The sequence below is a fragment of the Chlorocebus sabaeus genome, chromosome 14 (assembly GCF_047675955.1).
Source record: "Chlorocebus sabaeus isolate Y175 chromosome 14, mChlSab1.0.hap1, whole genome shotgun sequence".
NCBI lineage: Eukaryota > Metazoa > Chordata > Mammalia > Primates > Cercopithecidae > Chlorocebus > Chlorocebus sabaeus.
The window spans coordinates 2,125,307-2,146,740 of record NC_132917.1 but is presented as its reverse complement, the minus strand read 5'-3'; the positions used below and the strand labels follow the sequence as shown (position 1 = coordinate 2,146,740).

The 21,434-nt window shown below is 43.6% G+C and overlaps 1 protein-coding gene across 22 annotated transcripts in view; it reads left to right on the top strand.

Moving 5' to 3' along the window:
- Positions 1 to 21,434, top strand: part of MYT1L (myelin transcription factor 1 like) — a 529,284-nt gene that overhangs the window by 144,267 nt on the left and 363,583 nt on the right. For 21 of the 22 annotated variants that reach the window (XM_073022747.1, XM_073022736.1, XM_038006505.2 and 18 more), the window contains one exon: positions 8,873 to 8,989. The gene's annotated coding sequence lies outside the window, so the exon portion shown is untranslated. Of the gene's footprint in view, positions 1 to 8,872; positions 9,072 to 21,434 lie in introns of all 22 variants that reach the window. The other variant, XM_073022732.1, reaches the window with a different exon arrangement.

Below are 21,434 nucleotides of genomic sequence, written 5' to 3'. Positions count from 1 at the left end.
CTCATGCCCCCACCATTAGGACTTTCTAGTTGAAATGTGTGGCTGTGCTTTAAGTTAAACTCATAGCACATTTAAATCACACTCTGCACTCGCAGCCTCTGACAGTAATTTCTATATATTCTAAGAGCGGAGCTTGCTGCTAGAATTCTGATTTTCTTTCCAAGGATTCTCTGAAAATTGAGAGTTCAGCTAGCAATCGGTAACATGATTTCATTCATGAAGTTTCTGTGTCTCAGAGACAACAGAGTGCCAAGTAGACTCTCGTGAGTGTTTTCAATCTCACTTCACAGACACATAGGTACACAAAGGTACACACACAGGTGCACGCACACAGGTACACACAGGTACAGATACATGTGCACACACAGGTATATACACAGGCACACACGCAGGTACACACACAGGCACACATAGGTCATAGGTACAGATACATGTGCACACACAGATACACAGGCACACACACAGGTACACACAGGCACACATAGGTCATAGGTACAGATACATGTGTACACACAGATACACACACAGGCACACACACAGGTCCACACACAGGCACACATAGGTCATAGGTACAGATACATGTGCACACACAGGTACACACAGGTGCATACACAGGTACACAGGTACACAGGCACACATAGGTACAGATACATGTGCACACACAGGTACACAGGTACATACACAAGCACACACACAGGTACACACACGTATGGATACAGGTGCACACACAGGCACACACAGGTAAAGATACACAGATGCAGGTGCACACAGGTACATACACAAGCACACAGGCACACACACAGGTGCACACACAGGCACTCACAGGTACATACACAAGCACACACACAGGTACACACATAGGTGCACACACAGGTACAGATACAGGTGCACACACAGGTACATACACAAGCACACACACAGGTACGGATACAGGTGCACACACAGGCACTCACAGGTACATACACAAGCACACACAGGTACATACACAAGCACACACACAGGTATGGATACAGGTGCACACACAGGCATTCACAGGTACATACACAAGCACACACACAGGTACGGATACAGGTGCACACACAGGCATACACAGGTACAGGTACAGGTGCACACACAGGTACATACACAAGCACACACACAGGTATGGATACAGGTGCACACACAGGCATTCACAGGTACAGATACAGGTGCACACACAGGTACATACACAAGCATACACACAGGTATGGATACAGGTGCACACACAGGCATTCACAGGTACATACACAAGCACACACACAGGTACGGATACAGGTGCACACACAGGCATACACAGGTACAGGTGCACACACAGGTACACACACAGGTTCACACACACCTTCAGGCACAGTTTGCACACACCCACTTCAAGTTGTCTCTCTGCCACTTGCATTCACTCCTAAGGTAGCACCACTGATTCAAATGATCACTTGCTCTCTCCTCTTCTTTCCTGATACAGGTTGTTGTTGTTGTTGTTGTTGTTTTTAAAGAAAGAGCTTATATTTTTTCATTTGATTAGTAATTATTTGAGAGTCCATATTATGTGCTATGCTAGACAAATGAAGAATTCACCAAGTAATAAACATCTTCTGTACTCTCAAGGAACCATGAGTTCCTTGGGGGCCTGGGAAGGAGGGTGAAGTGAACTCTACTTTCTTATCATTACTGTTATTCAATTCATTCATTTAATGGATTCTCTCTTCTCTGGGCCCTGGTAATACAAAAATGAACAGGTGCAATCCTCGTCTTCAAGCACCCTAGTTTCTTTGAAACAACAGTAGCATTAGCAGAAGTGAGCAAACAGTGGAATGAGTGGCTGGCTATGTGAAATGGTGTGTGAATGTATGAACAGATGAGCCAGAGGATGACCTCATTCATCATTCAGAGGAACAGCCTCCTCCTGAGGGCTGGAATGATCTAAAAGTTTTGAGTAGAGAAATGGTGAGATTTGATGTGAAGACTGATACATCTTCGAGATGTGCATAAAGAGAGGAATGGTGTGAACCAAAGTGAGGAAGTATAGTTTATATTTGAGGGACATGGAGAGGACAAAACAGCTTAAACTAAAGGTCACATAAGGCGGTGGTAAGTCTTAGGAATTGAGAAATGACATGTCACCAAGCTCCAGGAGCCCTGGGAACTGGGCTAGAGTGTGTGCTTTTAGTTCCAGCTCCGATTCCTACTGTTCCTCACTCACTAAAGCAATGCTTGCAGAACTTCGGATTCCTCATCTATAAAACACATAATTCTACCTCCTTTACATGATTGTGTGTGAAATAACTTTTAACTTTAAATTGGGATACACATGTAAGGTGCTATCATGATAACGATAATCATACAAATCATGGTCACTGTGTGGACTTATTCTTGGTCAGAGGCATCTACAACAGAGGCATGTTCTTAGAGACTCCACTCTCAGCATGAAGGGAGGAGGAACAGGTTTGGGGGGCTGGTAGGAAGGGTGAAGTGAACTCAGCTAAGCTAACTCAGAACTCATTAGCATCTGAGCCTAGGGCCTTCCCAGGAAAGAAAGGAAGGCAGGGCTATGCCTGAGTCCTCTGATTCGAATTTATTTGGGCACTTGCCTCTTGGGAAGCTTTGGATTCAATGAGATGCAGAACCACTGGGTCCTCCAAACTTCAGAGGGCGCCCGTGAGCCTGAAACCTCTGTGGATGGATGAACTACTTCCTGAGCCATGTCCTACAGCTGATGGCCAGGGATGTGTGTGGAGGCATTGGTGTTCATTCCCAGTACCCCAGGTTCCTACATTCAAGGGCTCCCAGACCAGGTATTGCCTGTAGCATGTGAATGGCAGAACGAACCCAGTTACTGCTCTTTGGTTAATGCTATTCCTCACTTTTTCTATGCCCCATGGAAATGTCTTCTCCCATGTGCACTGAAAACTAAAGCTTGTTATTAATAAAATTCACAGCAATTAAATCTTAGATTTCCTTAAACTACTTTTCACTTTGTTGAGAAAGGAGTGATGGGGACTGCATACCTGTCACTTTGTCCTGGGCCTTCTGCTCACTTTTCGGGTGACCCTGTGCAGGTTCTTTAGGGTTTCTGGACTTCAGTGACCAAATCTAAAAATGAAGAGGCAGGCTGCACTATCCTTACGATTGCTTTCACTGCCAATATTCAACAATGCCAAAAGCCATTCTACCATGTGTATCTCTTGCTGGGTCTGCCTTAGTGGTAAGTGCTCACTGTCCATGAGTGGGCTGCAGGCAAACAGCAGGCCCTGAGGGGACAGAGACAGCCCCAAAGGCCCACCTCAACAGCACCTTCCTGCAGAAGGAAGGAGGCCATGGGCGCCAGACCACCTTCTCTGTTCTGACACGGCACTCATCTGCCTTTGTTCTAATTGCCTCCATTTTCCTTGCTCTTCTAGATCATTTTGCTTAACATGGAAGAACGTGTTTTAATGAGCTAGAATGATCTAGTCAGGCACAAATGTGATGTCCTTGCCACATTGTTTATTAGTTTGTAGACAGCCAGTGCATCCCAGGGCTTGTCTTAAACTATACTGTTAAGCAGCAAATGGCCTGGGTGTCTGAGGAGTGCAAGTTGCTGGCAAGTATTACATGACTTTGGGAGTGTACATTTCTAACCTAAATTTGTTAGTCATTTTTTACAATAATTGACACATATCTTTTGAAAATACTAATAGATAAATCATTAAATTTTTCAGTTTATTTTGTTACATAAATGTTACATGAATTTTCTCTGGCAATCAAATCGTTACAGTCTGTTTATATAAAATAAATATTTTATGTATTTATAAATGAACTGTATTTATGTGAAATAAACAATTAGAAGTATTTGCAGTAAAAAGTGAAAGTTTTTCTTAGTTGTCACAACCCCACTCCTATCTCCAAAGATCATCTCAGCTACCCACTGGGTCTGTGTCCACGCTGGCGTCATCCTCTGTATTCACACGCATGCACGTGTAAAATAAGACATGCTCCTATTATATAGTTAGACTTTGCGTCCCCACCCAAATCTCATCCTGAATTGGAAGCTCCAGGGTTTGGGGAGGAACCTGGTGGGAGGTGATTGGATCATGGGGGTGGTTTACCCCATTCTGTTCTCATGATATTGAGTGAGTTCTCATAAGATCTGATGGTTTTATAAGGAAGTTTTCCCTGGATTCTGTCAAATTCTCTCTTTCGCCTGCCACCATGTACCATGTGCCTGCTTCGCCTCTGCCATGATTGTAAGTTTCCTGAGGCCTTCCCAGCCATGTGGAACTGTGAGTCATTTAAACCTCTTTCCTGTGTAAATTGCGGAGTCTCAGGCAGTTCTTTCTAGCAGTGTGAGAACAGAGGAATACATCCTAGGTTCTAGTTTGTTGTATGTGAACGTGTTACACTGTGCATGCTTCTCTGCACCATCCTCCAATCACTTTGCTACACATCTTGCGGATTCTGCCTTGTCAGTGTTTACAGGCCAGTCTTAGATTGCTTATTTACCACAAATAATCTAACCATTCTATCACTGAGGAGTTTTGATTATACACAATATCACATTGAAACATTTTATGCAGGTATCTATGCATATGTGTGACTAAATATATATTTGGTAGATACCAGGAACTGGAATTGTCAGGCTAGCATATGCACATTTAAAATTTTCATTCATGCTGCCAAATTCCCGACACAACAAGGTTGTTCCATTTGCATCCACGCAAACCTGCGTGAGAGTCCTGTTGACGACATCGTCCCCGCTACACAGAAGACAGGGGAGGCTCTCATCCCCTTCCTTGGCAGTGGGAGTGCTACCGGCCCTCTCTAAGCCACAGTGGGAAACAAACCTGTTTCCACTTCGGTGTTAATTTTGTGAAACAAGGCAATTGTGGCTTTCAGTTCACGTCTAAGTTTAAGAATAGCTAGTAAATTAGAGGATAGATTATTCATATGATGTCTTTATCTATAAATACTTCCAGGTTACAAATTGCATTTGCTGGTGTCCTTTTATGTGGTTGGTTGACATGTTGAAATCAGTGGTCTCTTACTTAGAAGTTGAGATTAAGGTTATATTCTAGGCCAGGTGCGGTGGTTCATGCCTGTAATCTCAGCACTTTGGGAGGCCAAGGCAGGCGGATCACTTAATGTCAGGAGTTCAAGACCAGCCTGGCCAACATGGTGAAACCCCATCTCTACTAAAACTACAAAAATTACCTGGTTGTGGTGGTGGGCACCTGTAATCTCAGCTACTAGGGAGGTTGAGGCAGGAGAATCGCTTGAACACAGGAGGTGGAGGTTGCAGTGAGCCAAGATCGTGCCACTGCACTCCAGCCTGGGTGACAAGAGCAAAACTCCATCTCAAAAAAAAATAATAATAAGTTATGTTCTAAATATTGATATTGTACAGGTGATCTACGGGAAGAACTGAGATGGGAATGTCCGTGTATGGGAGGTAGATCCAAACCTTTTTAAATGCCAAAAATACATTCCAATGTTGCAAGTAATTGAAGTCATCCCACAAAAACTTAACTGACCTAGACTTAAAGCAAAGCTCACATGAGTGTTTATAAATGAGAAGGGTGATGTTAAAATTGGCTATACATTCTTTTCCTGATTTCCTATTTTTCTTTTTAAGATGTCCCCATTTATTTACTTATTATATATTTCCTTTTCCTTGTCTATATGGTCATCATTATCTTCTGAAAATGGCCGTTTCTTTCTTTTCTCTGAAAAACTGAAAGTGGACATATTCTCAATCTCATCTCCACCTAGAAGCTGAGTGACTGTCTGATGAGCACATACTAACACAAAGGCTGTGAGCAACGCAGTGAGCTAAGTGAAATCCATTTAACTTGGTACAAAGGAAACAAGTTCCTTATTCAGCCAGGAAAGGCTAACGGGGAACCTGCTATGTACTGCATAGTGCAGGCAGCTTATTCATCTCAACCCAGCCCCTGAGCAAGGAGATCGCATGGCTGTTAGTCAGTAGAGATGAGCTACAGAAACAGGCGGAAGAGCTGGAGATGCACCTGCCAATCACAATGGGGACAGGCGGCCAGGACTGCCCTCCAGCCTGGCTGCTATGATGCACTGTCCTCTCTGGCCATTATGGATTCCAAATTTGACCACTGAAGGGCACAGAAAACATTCTTAAAGCAGTTTTCCTGTTCAGACAGCATCGAGGCAAGGGTCCAGGAAAGTACGCAAAACCAGGCTCAGGCGTCCTTGCATGCATTTCAGAGGCTCCTCTGAAACTGGCTCAGTTCACAAAGGATGGTTTCACCTTCTCCTTATGGTGGTGTCTGAGGTGGGCTTTTGTCAGGCAATTGTCTGGTTCTTGCTGTTCAGTGTTAACACGTCTGAAAAAGAAGCACTATCAACATATAGCTCTCATCTTTTAACCAATCTCACACAGAACTGTTAGGGTGAAAAACCAAGAGCATGACCCATTTCCACTAGTAGCTAAGCCTGCAGGTGTGATTTGGGTTACCAGACAGGCACAAGCACTGCCATTTCAGCAACACTCAGCTAAACAAAAGGTCTTCTTGACAAGAAATCTTAGAAAAGCAACGATGGCAGGAATGAATATGTGTGCCTCAGAAGCTGATACCTGCAGGAAAAGTCACCAGGAGCTGACTTCTTTCCATCTATGTCCCACAGGGGTGGTGGGCACCACCCTGGCAAGAGAGGATGGAGGAAGACTGGCTTGGTTCTTCCTTTCCTCAGCAGTGCCCCATGGTGGAGGCACTTCTCCGAGAGAAGGAGGTTTGCATGATAATTCCCGAAACCACTGAGCCAAGACTCAAAGCTACACATTCACACTCAACACACAACACACGTAGAAAGGAAGTCTGAGTGAGCCTCACAAGGAGAGCACCACACTTCTCTACTCATGGCTCACTTGCTGCCTGGGGATTCATATCAAGTACCACAGCAGTGGGATTCTGGCTTAAAGCATTTGGTGCTAAAAAACGTATTTAAACTTTTAGCCCAGCCCTGCTATTGTCAGATACAGAACCTGAACTTCAGAGAGTTTTATTCACTCAACAGACGTTCACACCAAGATTGGCTGAGATGGGTCTTGCTCACCCAGGAGTAATGACCGTCCATATAATCAATAACACTTGAAGGAACGAATAGTTATATTTTTAAATCATATTATTTCAATATTAATAGTATCAAGTTTATATGCTAGTTGCCTTAGTATAATCTGATTGAGGAAGTAGGGACCCAGTTCAAACAGTTAAAATCAAAGAGGCCAGTTCACAGGGAGTATCCACCAAGTGGACATTCATCCTCATCAAACTGTCCAGAAGGGAATCTCCACATGTGCTCTCACGTCTGCCTCTGTCTCTGCCTCGAAAGGACGTGGGTCTGAATTCCGAGCATTAATGATCAGAGCAAACCTGAGCTAGAAGAAGGCGTTGTTTGTCTGGGATGATTGCTCCTGAATCTTTGTAGATGATTTCAAGGTAGTATGTCTGATGCAGGGGCGTTTGCCTCAGGAAGAAACTGCAAGAATTCCTTGCATTTATACTGTGTGGGTGTTGAGAAAAAGCCATAAAACACACCACTGTTATCAGAGATTTTCCAGTGTAGATAGCTGTGTACTGCTATAAATAAGACCCCAAATTATAATTTGTGTTAAAAACTAAGTATATATTTTTAAATATTACAAAATAACTCCAAACTGATACCTGTAGACTTTGCAACAAAATGAATACACTAACTCTCATTCAAGTTTTGAACCTTGATTTTTCAGGGTAATTTTAAAACCTCTCTAGCTCCACGTATCTATTTTGGAATTATTTTGTTCTTTACGTGTTTGTTTTAGTAAATTCTAATTAGGGGAAATATTAATAACTGTTACGGTTGCATTTTATCGGCTGCCTTTGTGTTTCCTAGGAAATCTTGTGTTATCTTATTTCAAGTTCCACTTGCTAAGCACTCTGGCTATCATCTTATTACAGGCGGGAAGTACAGTATCTGTTAGAGGATTTATGGTAATGCTGCTGCATCTAGCTGATCATAAACAGCATGGGGAGCCCCTCAGGGTCTCTTCGTTCTCCTGACACACTTCACTGAGGCCCATTAACACTTGTCTGTTATTGCCATAGACGCACTTTAATGAGCCTCTTGGAATTAGGAGGTTTGCACCAGAAACAACGGCTTCCCTAACTGAGGCATCACCCTCTCACTTTCTGATTTTCTAGCTCATCATTTTGTTTAACAAAATAAATTCTCTCTTTGGTAGTAGACTTTGAAATAGTATGGATGTTTCTTCTTCAAATTAGAACAGTAAATGGTTTCTAATACTGAGATAACATTGCAGAAAAACATGATAGAAAGTTAACAATTTCTACATTTCCATTAATGAAGGTAATTTCTTTTGTTGTTGTTACAGTAAGGTAAAATTGAGCTGACATTTGGAAGTGGCCTTGTCATTAGCAAACTATATTTTCTTATGAATTAAATTCTCTTATTTCCAAAAAATAAACATACAAAATATTTCTCCTGTATTAAATTGTTTTCTAATTACATCAAAGTGTTAAAGGAGGCAATCATCTGAGAAATGGGCCAGTAATGGCTCAATCTAAATATTAAGTGCATTTGATTTTACCTTCAAACCTAGGACATGTATTTAAAACTCCTCAATATCTTAGGTTTCAAAGTAAATTAACTAAATGTTAAAAAGTACTTCTAGTTAGCCATTATTAGAGTTTATAACAAGGTTTCTGAGTAAAATTATTTACACATCTTCTCAAGGTGCAGTTACCTATCTTGAAACGTAGCTGTTGTGTCACAGCACAGGGGAGCAAACCCTCCTTACACCCTCCTCCCTTCTCTTACTTAAGGTATTTTGTGTTGTCACTCTATCCTTTAGAAAATGAACTCAGAGGAGAATTGGTGAATTCCTATCCAGTGGGCATCTTCGAACCCTGGTGGACGGCAGAAGAATATCAGGTCCAGGGATCACCCACCCAGCGCGGCGACAGTGCAGGTACCTCTGCCCAGCACGGGGCTCCTGGAGACAGAGTACAGGTACCTCTGCCTAGCACGGGGCTCCTGGAGACAGAGTACAGGTACCTCTGCCCAGCACGGGGCTCCCGGGATTGCTGCAGGCAGCCCCTCCTCTGGTGCTTGTCCCATTTGCTGCTTTGAGTAAATACTTTCATCTTAGCTGCCTGGTGCTTCATGGCTTCCGGGAGGCAGTTAAAAGTTGCATTGCGCATCCTCTCCAAAGGGAAAATTCCTGCCAAAAAGAGCCCTTTGCAGTTAAATTAGATGAGGCATAGCTTGTCCTCACTGCTGACGTTATATCAGGCAGGAATGATGTGAGCCTCCTTTGTGGGTGCTGAGAGGATGCCTCGGTGTGGCCAGTGGGGAGGGAAGGGTGCCCATGACCCTCACGTGGAAATGGCTCGTGTAGAATCACTGCACACAGAATCTACACTTGCAGCAGAAGGAACTGCTTAGTAAAGCACTTGGGGTCTGATTTGGAGGATTGGGGAGGGATGAGATTGGCACATACCCAGTGGCTGCTGCCGGGCAGCACATATTTTTAGGGCTGGAGGTCAACAAGACTGAAATATGGCCCAAATCTCAGATCCTGCAAAGTATCTGGTTCTGAACGAGTGAGTGGAATGGGAACTCTGGTGTTATCTTCTCAATACTCACATTTCGAAGTACTTTTATATATGTCACTCTGATGAAGAAAAGAAGAAAATTCCGGTAAAAATGGCAATTTCTCAGCATGCTCTATAAGGAAAGCTGTGGCGTGCATTTTAAGGTTCACTGCGCAATCGTGATTTATTTGTCTGCCGACCGCCCCATGTGCCTGTCTGATAATAGAACTACTTACCACTGCACAGAAATTAGAGGCTGGGATTGTCTTCCATATGCCGCAAGCTTGTGGGTGCTGCAAGCTTCGAGAGCTTTATGAACTGCTGTAATAGGTCACAATTGTTCTAATCATTTTCTCATCTATACCCTATTCATTTTCTTGAAGAAACTCACTGCACTCATTGCTTCAGTTTTGGGAAGGCATTATGTTTAATTGTACATTTCCCCGAGGTTAAAACAACAACAATAACAAAAAGAAAAAACAAAAGAACCTATTCACACTGACTGTTCATGCACACTTGGCTTCAGAAGCAGTTAAAGTTTCTGAACTATAGGGGTTTCATATGTCTAGACTGTCTTGTTTTATCTCATCTCATTGAATTTTAGTAACAAGTTAAGGACGTTTATGACATATTTTATAAGGGTGTAATGTTTACATGTGGCTTCATTGAATTGGATTCTGGCGTTGAGTTAGATGTTCGCATTTCAATGAGCGTGCTCAGTGTAGTTGGATATAAAGCATTCACATACCAATCTCACCCGGAATTACATGAAACCACAAGGAAAAACAGTGAGCTGGATTTGCAAGCAACAGCCATGTTCATACTTGGCTTTCAGTAGGGTTCTCAGCTGAGGCATCACCTTTGATTTTGATAAGTGTCCGTTTTCAGAGTGGGAGAGCAAGTTGAACTTGGTTAGGGGAAAAAAGAGATCTCGAGGTTCTAGCAGCTGAAATCCTGTCCTGCTTTGCCCTGGAGACTGCCATGCTCAGTGGCGTGTACACCGGGATCCCTCCAGCCAGGGCTTGGGTGAGCAAACCCTTCTGGGTGTAAGACAAGCTTAGCACCCAAAGGTCTCCAGGGGCCTCCAGATCCAATTAGATAATAAGAGCAAGACACACAACCAATGCTTGCATTTCACGTCAGTCTTTCCACTCAGTCCTCATTGTCTTCATTCAGTCCTCACCAATCATTCCTCACTTTCAGGGCTCTGGTAGCAAGGCTTAAAGGTCACCGTGACAGCCACACACTGTGAAGTAAGCAGACGCAGAGCCTCTGACTTCTGGGATTTGTTATCCATGTTCTTGTTTTTTAAAGATTAATATTTGACTCTCAGGGGATGGTCAATATCTATTTTCTCTATGTATGTCATAAGTACTTTAGTAAATGGGTGATACAATGAAATATATATAAAACAGTACCTAGAAATAAATAGATTTAGCATTATAGAATGGGAATACATTGCTATATTAATGAGAATACATCTTCACATAATAAGCTATAAAATGGCAATTTGTAAATCATTGTGTTACATAGACCTGGTGGGCCAACATTTTTTGTAGAGCCAGATACTATTTTAGACTTTGGGGAGGGAGTGGTCTCCGTGCAACTGCTCACCACTGCCACCACTGTCTGAAATGAGCCATAGGCAACAGCGAGCAAATGACATTGCCGCCTGACAATAAAACTTTATTTACAGCGTCAGTAGAGAACAGATTTGGCCTGCGAGCCTGAGTTTGTCAACCCATGGTGAAGACTTAAGTTCCCAGTTCTGAAATAGCCACAGTCACTTTTGGCAGAGAGATGGTCACTGACTCCTCCCTGGGTGAGCGGTCCCTTGCAAACTCACAGGACAGTCTAAAGTTACCATCCACAGACATGCTGCTCCCAGGAAAGCCCTTCGCTGACACTTGAGCCTGGTACCCAAGGTGGAGCTAGCAGAAGCTTCCACAAAGTCTGAAGAAGGATGAAGAGAGCAAGGTTGTCACCTCTGTGGAAATCAGAGCAGAATTCAAGAGACTCGAAAGATTTCAAGCGGAGGAAACCTTCCTAGTGTGTTTGTGCCTGTATCACCCTGTCTGACTAGAAATATCATCCTGAAAACTGTGTGGGATGTGAAACCAAACCAAATCCAACTGGAAGGGGTGTTTCCACGCCTGGATACAGGGGGAGTTCTGTCCGTAAAACCGCACCTACGCCAAAAGAAAACATCTTCCCGGAAGGGTGAGGGATGCCGGTCAGCAGTCTGTGGGGCAGAGCCGGACGTGGCCACGCGACAGGACCAGACCACACAACTGCTTGGGGTGGGATTCCATTCGGCCTGTTTTCCCACATCCTCTGCGACTACAAAACAAAAACATAAACATATGAATTTGACACATTAAAAAAAAATAGCGAACATGGAGAATAAAATACCAAACACAAAAGAGAACGATTTCTGGTTGCAGGGGACTGTACACCACTAGCTTGATAAAAAGGTTAATGCTGAAAAAGACCTTAACAATGCCATAGATGTTTTTAAAGGCTCCTTATGTTTGCCTCGGACTTCAAAAATCTTATTTGGCATGTGAATCTGTGTCATACGTGATTTAGCCAAAACAGAGCATTAGTTGACGTTTTCCACTGAGATGACTTGCTGGAATCAGTGTATCTTTAACATAGCATCCTACATGATAATACGTTATTACAGAATAAGCCAAAAGAGGTGATCAAGAGAGAAACAGCAGGAACACAACCTGCCGAGTGTGCTCCTACCGCACTGCCCAAGGAGCTGAGAGAGGAAAGGTCTGCTGGTCCCGTAAGTAGTTCAGTGTCCAGCAGAAATTTCCTAGAAAGTTATAGGATGTCAGACTGGAGAACAAATCCTAATTCTACCCCATCGTCTGCAGAGAAGTTACTTGGCTTCTTGAACCTGAGTTTCAGTTTCCCCATCAGTAAAATGGCCATAATAATTGCTTCTTAACAGAACTGTTACAAGGATTACATGTTATAAGTGTCTAAAACACTAGATTTAGTCCTTGAAACACAGAAGATGTTTTAGAATTTCCCAGAGCTGTATTGTTTTTGAAACGAGAAGTGGACAGAGGTGCCCGATTCCCCTCCAGATGGCAGCTCCCCAGTGAAGACCACCAACTGCATCACCTGGCTCTAGAAAGCTTTGAGTGGGTTTGGCCCCCGTTATTTCTTGGAAGTAAAACCTCCTGGAAAAAGGAGAGTCGCTCTCAGGGAGCAGAGGCACAAACAGCCGGGAACACTGATTCTGTATTTGAAGTAAAACACGCTCAGGGCTGACCAGTCTCCATGTCAGCATCTTTTATCCAAAGCACTTCAGGGACATCTGAAGCATTCGGAGAGCTTGGGGCCCTGAAGGCAGAGTGTGGCTTATTTGTGTACCCTGCTCTCGTCACATCACTGCTATGTCTATTGTGTAGGCACCCGAAAAATATCAGTCTCAGCAATGGGTGGGTCCATTACCTTCCCGTGTAAAGCCTTGTTTTCATTTGTTCATAATTTAGAAACAGCTGATGTGCAAGGACCTGCAGTAAGTGTTATAAAGTGTGAAAGTAAGATCCAGAACTTTCCGTATGCACCCCAACACACCTAAGGAGTGCTTTTAACTGAAGGTCAATAGTAGCAGAAATCATTACTTTTTATGTTCGTCTCTGACTTGGCACTTGTCTGCCTAGCATGCACATGTAGTACTCTTTTAAATGAAATACAATGCACACCCTCATCATGCAACCTTCCATCTTTTTTACCGCACACCCCTCCAACCTGGAGCCTCTGGGATGCCTGTGCTTCCTCCTCCTGTTGAGCCCACACCGTTCTGCAAAGTTACTCATAGATCTACAGGTGCCTCATAAGTCTACACACACATCCCACCAATGTGAAGTCACCTGTTTTTTTGAGTTTCTCATTTGTTGTTGTTTGTGGGTGCAAGTGAAGGGATAAAATTTAACACACATCTAAATGAAGTAAATGCCTATCCTTTTAAATAAAATGCATTATAAGTGAATTATTTCAAATACCCCATCCATACACAAAAAATATTTTCTTTTGTGCATTTGTATAACGTATGTTTGAGTCAACTACTACATGCCAGATGTTATATAGAAATGGAATCAGAGAATTCTGCAGAAAAGCTGTTCTTGTTGAGCCATTTGATAAAGGTGAGGGCATAACAGCAACCACAACAAGAGAACAGCTGGAGGAGGAGCTACAAAGTCATGAGGATGAAACCACCCCAAAGGGGGAATCTGTGTGTTCCTGGAGAAGGCACGGAGGGCTGCAGAGTTACCTCCCAGGCTGGCTCCAAGGACATCTTTTGACTTAGACAAGGACAGTCCAGATGTGGTACCAGCATCAAGAAAGGCCCGAGGTTTGGGAGTGGGAAGTGGGAGGGAGGGCAGGGTGGGCCTGGTGAGTTTCAGTTGAGCTCTGTAGATGGTGAGAGACTACGGGTGAGTTTGAGCAAAGAGGAGACAAGGTCTGATTTCCCAGTGTGAAGTGTGGATTGGAGGAGCTAACGCCAGTGCCTGGAGGACAGGGGGTTGTTGACAGAGCCCAGGAGAAGTTGTTGAGGGTCTCCAGAAGGACAGGGGTATCTGGTTTGAAGAAGGTGAAGGTACATTTGGTGGGCGTACAGTGCAGCAACGCTGTGCAGATCAAGGTGGGATTCGGACGTCATCGCGCCCAACAGGGAAGAAGAGCGAAAGGGCTTCACAGTACAACTTTGAAAACATACACAAATTCTACACTCACCCCTCAAAACCTGGGATTTTCATCTGTAAAACAGTGGGAGTGTTTCCCACGTCATAGGGTTGTTGAGGATTATAGACGCTAATGCTTGTAAAATCTGCAGTGCAGCGGCTGGCAAGAAGCACCAGCCCTTCAAACCAGGGCCACCCTCATTATTATTCATAAAGAACCCAAGGCACACTTGCCTCGCCATAAAAGACAAAGGCGGAAGTGACCTGATTTACATCTGTGTTATGCTTTATGGTATTCAATCGAAGTGCCTTCACTTACTATGCAGCTATGTGGAGAGTGAAGACGCACTCTGAACCGATGCAGAAAGATTTTAGGAAGATTTTGTTAAAGAAAAAAGCAAGATACAGAAGATAAGCAAAACTATGATTTCACACACACATATGTATTTGCTTGTATTTGCATAAAAAATCTAGGATAGACAAAAACACTAAAAAATATGTATGGGGGTTACTAAGGGAAAAGGCAGGTTGAGAGGGAAATGTTTTCGTTGTTCTTGTTCATTCATTTATTAATTTGTTTCTTTATTTTTGAATGATGCAAATGTATCTCATATTCAAAAAATAAAATTTAAAAGAAACATGAAAGAGTACTTTCCCATAACCAATCTAATGTATCCTCACCGGCCCTTCATTTTAGGTAGAAAGGGATTATTCATACGATTTTACAACTAAGGAGACTGAGGATCCATGGCTTAAATGACTTGACCGAGGTCGCAGCCAGTGAATGACAGCTCTGGATTTCAATTCCGACTCGGAAACCCGTGCATTGCCACCCCCTTTCCCCTCATTACAATACACAGTTATGCTTGTGGAGTCTTATTCAGCATTTATGGCTAATATAGAGATGTATCAGCCTAAATGATTGGGATCAGAGCTAAGTGATGGGAGTGGATAAAGAAGACAGCAGTGCTGGTGGTGGAGGCTGGGAGGGAGGCCATAGGAGAGTGCTTGAAAAGGGCTTCCTGTTTCATGAGGACTTATCTGAGTGACCTGTAGACAAAACAGCCTCGCCCGTTCATGAGTTTGTAACAGTGGGAGGGAGGAGAGAGGGAGGGAGGAAAAGAAGCAGGCAGGCTAGATAATTAAGAAAGGAAATAAGGAGACGAGGAAGAAAATAAATAAAAGAAGAGGGAGAAATTCTCCTATCAGATTCTCTAGTTAACAATGTTTGCCTAATAAACACAATTACCTTTTAATAACTTCAGTTTTTCCCATAGCTCTCATAATATTTCATACATGTTCTTCTTTCTAAAATTCACTACTTTAAAACTTGCTTTACAAAGTAGAAAAATAAAATATTTTATTATTATGTACTTCTTCAGTAATAAAGGTCAGAATCTCAAAGTTATTTTTAAAAAGTATTTTTGAACACAACATTCAAGAAAGAGCTATGAGGTGATAATGTGAGAAAGCAGCAGTTGTGGAAGAAATTCTTTAGAATAATAAAGGAAAAAGTAATTTTATATCCTAGTTATGTTTTATACATTAAAACAGCTATAAAGGACATATGGACAGTTGGGGAAAAGTGAATATTCCCAATATTCTGTATATTTTATGATACGATTTAAATAATATTAACTTCCTTTTCTGTTGAAATTACACATCGATTATGTGGGAGAGTGTGTTTTTTTCTTAGAAGGTAAATGTTCACATATTTAGGTGTGAGCTTGCCACGATGTCTGTGAGGTTCAGGAAAATATGTATGTGGCATGTGGATGTCTGTGGTCACCTGTGTGCACGTGTGTGTGTGCGCGTGCACGTGTGTGTGTGTGTGTGTATGTATGTGTGTGTGTGACTGGTTCATGTACCCCACCTGTACTTGGTGTCTAACATGGACAAAGTTACAAAGTAACCTTACTGCATCCATTTCCTTAGAGACGTACTTTAGACCATCAGAGGTAGATCATAGAACTCGAAATCTCCTTTCCAACTTAAGGAAAGATGAATTGTCTCTGACTGGGGGGTCCGCGAGCTCCGCTTCTGGTGTCCCTGGAGAGCCGGCGCAGGTCCCCTTTCCAGCAAAGACTCATCCGGGAAAGTAGCTGGCAGGCCTTGACTGCCCCTTATTTACAGGTTAGGAGGAAAGAGTCCCGCCAAATGGAGAGTTTTCTAAGCCAAAGTGTTTATTGGTGAAGCTGCAGGTGAACTTTGAGTGCCGTTCTTTCCTTCTATCACAGTGCATTTATGTGTCCTGTGTCCGATTCATGAAAATAAACTGCTCTAGCAGAACACTCCGTTTGGGAACTTGTGTACATGGAGTGCAGTCCTACAGGCAGGGGCTACAGGGAAGCTGTCTTTGAACAACGGCGTGTGTGTGCTCCTGAAAGCCACGTCTATCGTCTGTTGCCAGCACGTGTCTTTCTTTCACATGCCCTGAAAGCACATTGCAGAATGTCACAGGTTTATGCAGATGGTATTTCTTCTCATTCATTCCCACACAGAAAATAAAAAGGATAGTTGGTCAACCGACAATCTGGGGTGGCTGCTCTATGTGAGGCATTGTGCTAGGTCTTGAAAAGTAACCAAAAGATAAGAGCCAGTGTTGACGCCCTCGGTGGCTCGGAAGTCAGGTGTTTAGGAAACTTGGTCAGCTTGGACCCACATGGATGAAGCAGCAAAGAGATGTCGTGATGCCCACGTGTTTTGTTCATAGTCGCGCAAGCCAGCCTCATCCAAACAGGATACGTGAAACAGACGTTAGATAAAAACAAAATGAAACACAAATGGCAGCAGGAAATGATACGTTCCAAGGGAATACTTGAAAGACCTAAAAAAGCAAAACCACAGGAAGGAAGAAATGAAGGAAAGAGGAAGAGGGTGCAAAATAATATGGACATAACTATAAGAAAAAAACACAATGAAAAACAAAAAACAAACGCCTACTCACCTATATGACCTTAAACATTCCAACAGCTTGACTGCATCACCATAATCAAATAATCTAAATTAGCCAAGTTCATTAAAAAGAGCTAAATTACGTACACTATTTTTGTTTAATATCCATAAGAAATTAAATTTATATAAATTATATGTATTCTTTTAAATTATAAAAATATGTGTATTGCTATGGGGATGATATTGAGGTCATTTTTCGCTACATGAAACATGCATGAATAAGAATTATGAGGAAAAAAAATATTTCTCTCAATGAAAAAGAGAAGCAAGAACTTTGCTGTTTTCTGATAGACATAAAATTTATACCCGTTCCCATTTCGTCTTTGTCACGGACCACTAACACTTTCCTGGGTGTGTTGAGGCAAAGAATCCATTCAGAACTTATGACAGCATAGGAGGTCAAAGTCCTTTTGTTTGTGTTGTTTTGTCTCTTACTTAATTGCAACTACTGTCAGGCAACATAAATTCTATTTCAGTGATACGTCTTCAAAATACCTTGTCACAGATTTGCAACTGATGATTTGCTCTTACAGAAAATATGAGTAAGTATAACCGAAGCAGGTAGGATAAGAGATGGCATCTTAGCTACCGGGGTGGTGATGAAGGCCCCCACCTTAGGTCTCAAACGGAGATCCTCAGAGCCCCATATAGAAAGAAAAGCAAGGGTGGGGGTTCTAATGGAGGTGGTCCCGGAACCGTTCTTTAAACATCACTCATTTAGGGTCAGGTGGTCCTGCTGGTAGTTTCAGAAACAGGTGCACTTGGTAGGTGGGGTTTATTCTGTGGATAGACCCATTTAGCCAAGATCTTATTTCTATATTCTACCTGGAGCTCTGATCTCCATTGAAGACATAATGGGGTGGTCATGAAGGCCCCCACTTCTACTTTTATCGGTGCTTGCAGTAAATTTATCTGCCACCTTTCCAAGGTCACGGGGTTACAAATCAAGGGGTTGCAGGGTGGCAATTCAGGTTACTGTGAGCACTGATAAAAGGAGCAGTGCAAACCGCCACCTGAGAGCAAGAGAACGTTTCCGACGCCTGTAAATATGGCCATGTCTGAACTAGTTGGAATAGACTAGGCTGTTTAAAACATGAATTCAGAAATGAACTCAGAAAGCAGAACCCTGATTAAAGTTTATTCTTTACTCACGTCACAGCTTACTGCCAGCTGGGCAGCCCCTTCAGTGCATGGCCTTGCCCTGTGGAATCTGAGTCTTCCAGAAATTAGCGTGGCCATGAAAACTGTGCAGGACACTTTGGGCTAGACCACAGTGTTCCGTTAGTCAGAGTCAGATTCAGACCCCAATCCACTGCCCGGGAAACTTGGAGGTGTAGACATCCTGTGTGCCCAGGAAGAGGGGTGACATGGACATGAGCAGAGCCTCAGATCTGCTGCTTTCCGAGGGGTGAGGCAGGAGGGCTCAGCTGCTGTGGACCACGGGCACCGCCTGCCTTCCCACCCAACCTTCTCTGTGGACCCCAGACACCAGCTGCATTCCCACCCAACGCCTTTCTCTGTGGACCCCAGACACCAGCTGCCTTCCCACCCAACCTTCTCTGTGGACCCCAGACACCAGCTGCATTCCCACCCAACCCCTTTCTCTGTGGACCCCAGACACCACCTGCCTTCCCACCCAACGCCTTTCTCTGTGGACCCCAGACACCAGCTGCCTTCCCACCCAACCTTCTCTGTGGACCCCAGACACCAGCTGCCTTCCCACCCAACCCCTTTCTCTGTGGACCCCAGACACCACCTGCCTTCCCACCCAACCCCTTTCTCTGTGGACCCCAGACACCAGCTGCATTCCCACCCAACGCCTTTCTCTGTGGACCCCAGACACCAGCTGCCTTCCCACCCAACGCCTTTCTCTGTGGACTCCAGACACCAGCTGCCTTCCCACCCAACCTTCTCTGTGGACCCCAGACACCAGCTGCATTCCCACCCAACCCCTTTCTCTGTGGACCCCAGACACCAGCTGCATTCCCACCCAACCCCTTTCTCTGTGGACCAGGGGCACTGTCCACATTCCCTACCTACCCACCCCGCTTCCCGTGTTCTAACTTGGTTTTGTTGCTAATATCATCTGGCACCCAACACGGGTCTGCCTTCAAGGAGGACTCTGGTGAACTTGCTTGTCCGAGCTGAGTTTGGGGTCCAAATTCATTTGTGTTTCCTGCAGAGATGCACAGACTGACTTCTGGCCGGAAACACTGGTCTGTGAAATTGGACGTTGGCTAAGCGAGTCTATCCTGAGCATAAACGCCACCGGGTATGCCTGCTTCCGAAACTACCGGGAGGATCACCTGGCCCTAAACCAGTGTTCAAAGAACAGTTCTGGGACCACTTTCATTAGAACCCCCAACTTTGCTTTTCATTTTCCATGGAGCTCTGATCTCCATTCCAGACCTAAGGTATCAGAATTTCTGGTATAGGGCCTGTATATAAAAAATTTAATAAATACCCCCACAAATTCATATGCACATTAATGCACAGCTCCTGCCCAGAGTGGCAGCACATTCACTGAGCTGATGCATCCACCTCGGAGGCTCCTGGGTGCTGGCGTCCCCAGCACCATCCTGCTCTATTGCCTCATACCCAGGGAGCAGGGTTCTTTGTCTTTGTTTCTTCATTTCATTTTGTCAGCTGAGACCTGGGAAATATAATGACACATCCTTCTTATTTCAAGTTCTTTTTATTATTTTTTACTGTCTACCATTTTACAATAGAAGGATTCAACATAGGCACAAGTGGAGTTGAGCCCCAAATGTACATCTTCAAGCTCCCAGAGTGGCCTCGCTTATCCCGCCCGTTCTTCCTCGCGCAGGCATGGGTCACTCTGAAGCAAATCCAAGTGAGTGTGTAATTTTAGCTAGAAATAATTTATCATAAATTCCTAAAAATAATAGTTCTTTTTATAAAAACATAACCACCCATCAAACCTTACAAAAAGGTCTTGTTATCAAATATCCAAACAGGATTCACATTTCACATATGGTCTCACAAAGGTACTACTACACTTTGGTTTTTGTTTTGTTTTGTTTTGTTTGAGACAGAGTCTCACTCCATTGCCCAGGCTGGAGTGCAGTGGCACAACCTCAGCTCACTGCAACCTCTGCCTCCTGGGTTCAAGTGATTCTCATAACGCAGCCTCCCAAGTAGCTGGGACTACAGGCACGCGCCACCTTGCCTGGCTAATTTTTGTTTTTTGTGTTTTTTTTTTTTTTAGTAGAGATGGGGTTTCACCATGTTGGGCAGGCTGGTCTCGAACTCCTGACCTCAAATGATCCACCTGCCTTGACCTCCCAAAGAGCTGGGATTACAGGTGTGAGCCGCCGTGCCCGGCCCAGTTTGTTTGTTTTTGAATTGGAATCTAATAAGATCTGCAGTGGCATCTTACCGACATGTGTCTTGAATCCTCTTTTGTGGTCTACATAGCCTTTCCTTCCTTCTCCTCCCTGCCCCTTACCTCTTGTGACTTATTTTTTGAACAAGCTGGGCAGAGGGTCCCCCAGTCTGTGTTTTCCTGAAGTCACTTCTTTGGTGCCATTTAACATGTTCCTCTGACCTCTGAGTTTCCTGCAAACTGGTGGTTAATGCAGAGACCTAAGCCACCGCAGCTTTGATCTTGTATCTTTTTGAGAAGGTGGCATGCAATGTCTGGTTGCCTCCCATTCTGTAGCCTTACAGTTGGCAGGTAGGTACCCATGTTGCCCAGGCTGTCAGCCTGATCAACCTGTTAGGAAGTTTCCCCTCAACCTTCTCCCTTGTGGCTTTGGCAGTAGTCAGTGACACCCATGGCCTAGATCCACCATTTCTCCAGGGTTACGGATGATATTCTATCATTCTTAATTTACGATTTGGAGGACTTCTCTACAGAAAACATTCCCTCATCAACCATTTGGTTTCTATTGCATAAAAATCAAAGTAAATGTTTTTCTTGCTTTAGCACTTTTTCAAATAATAGTATTTTTTCTCTTCCAATGAGAAATACCAACACTAAAATATGAACAGGCATGTACTGAAGCAAACATTTGGTACTTCCTGAGGTTTTGTTTTTGTTTGCAAAGCCTACATGGTCTTTCTTGTGCACATACTACTCACGATGATGAAAGTCAGAACTAACATTGAGTTTTGAAGATTGTCATGTGCTATGTGG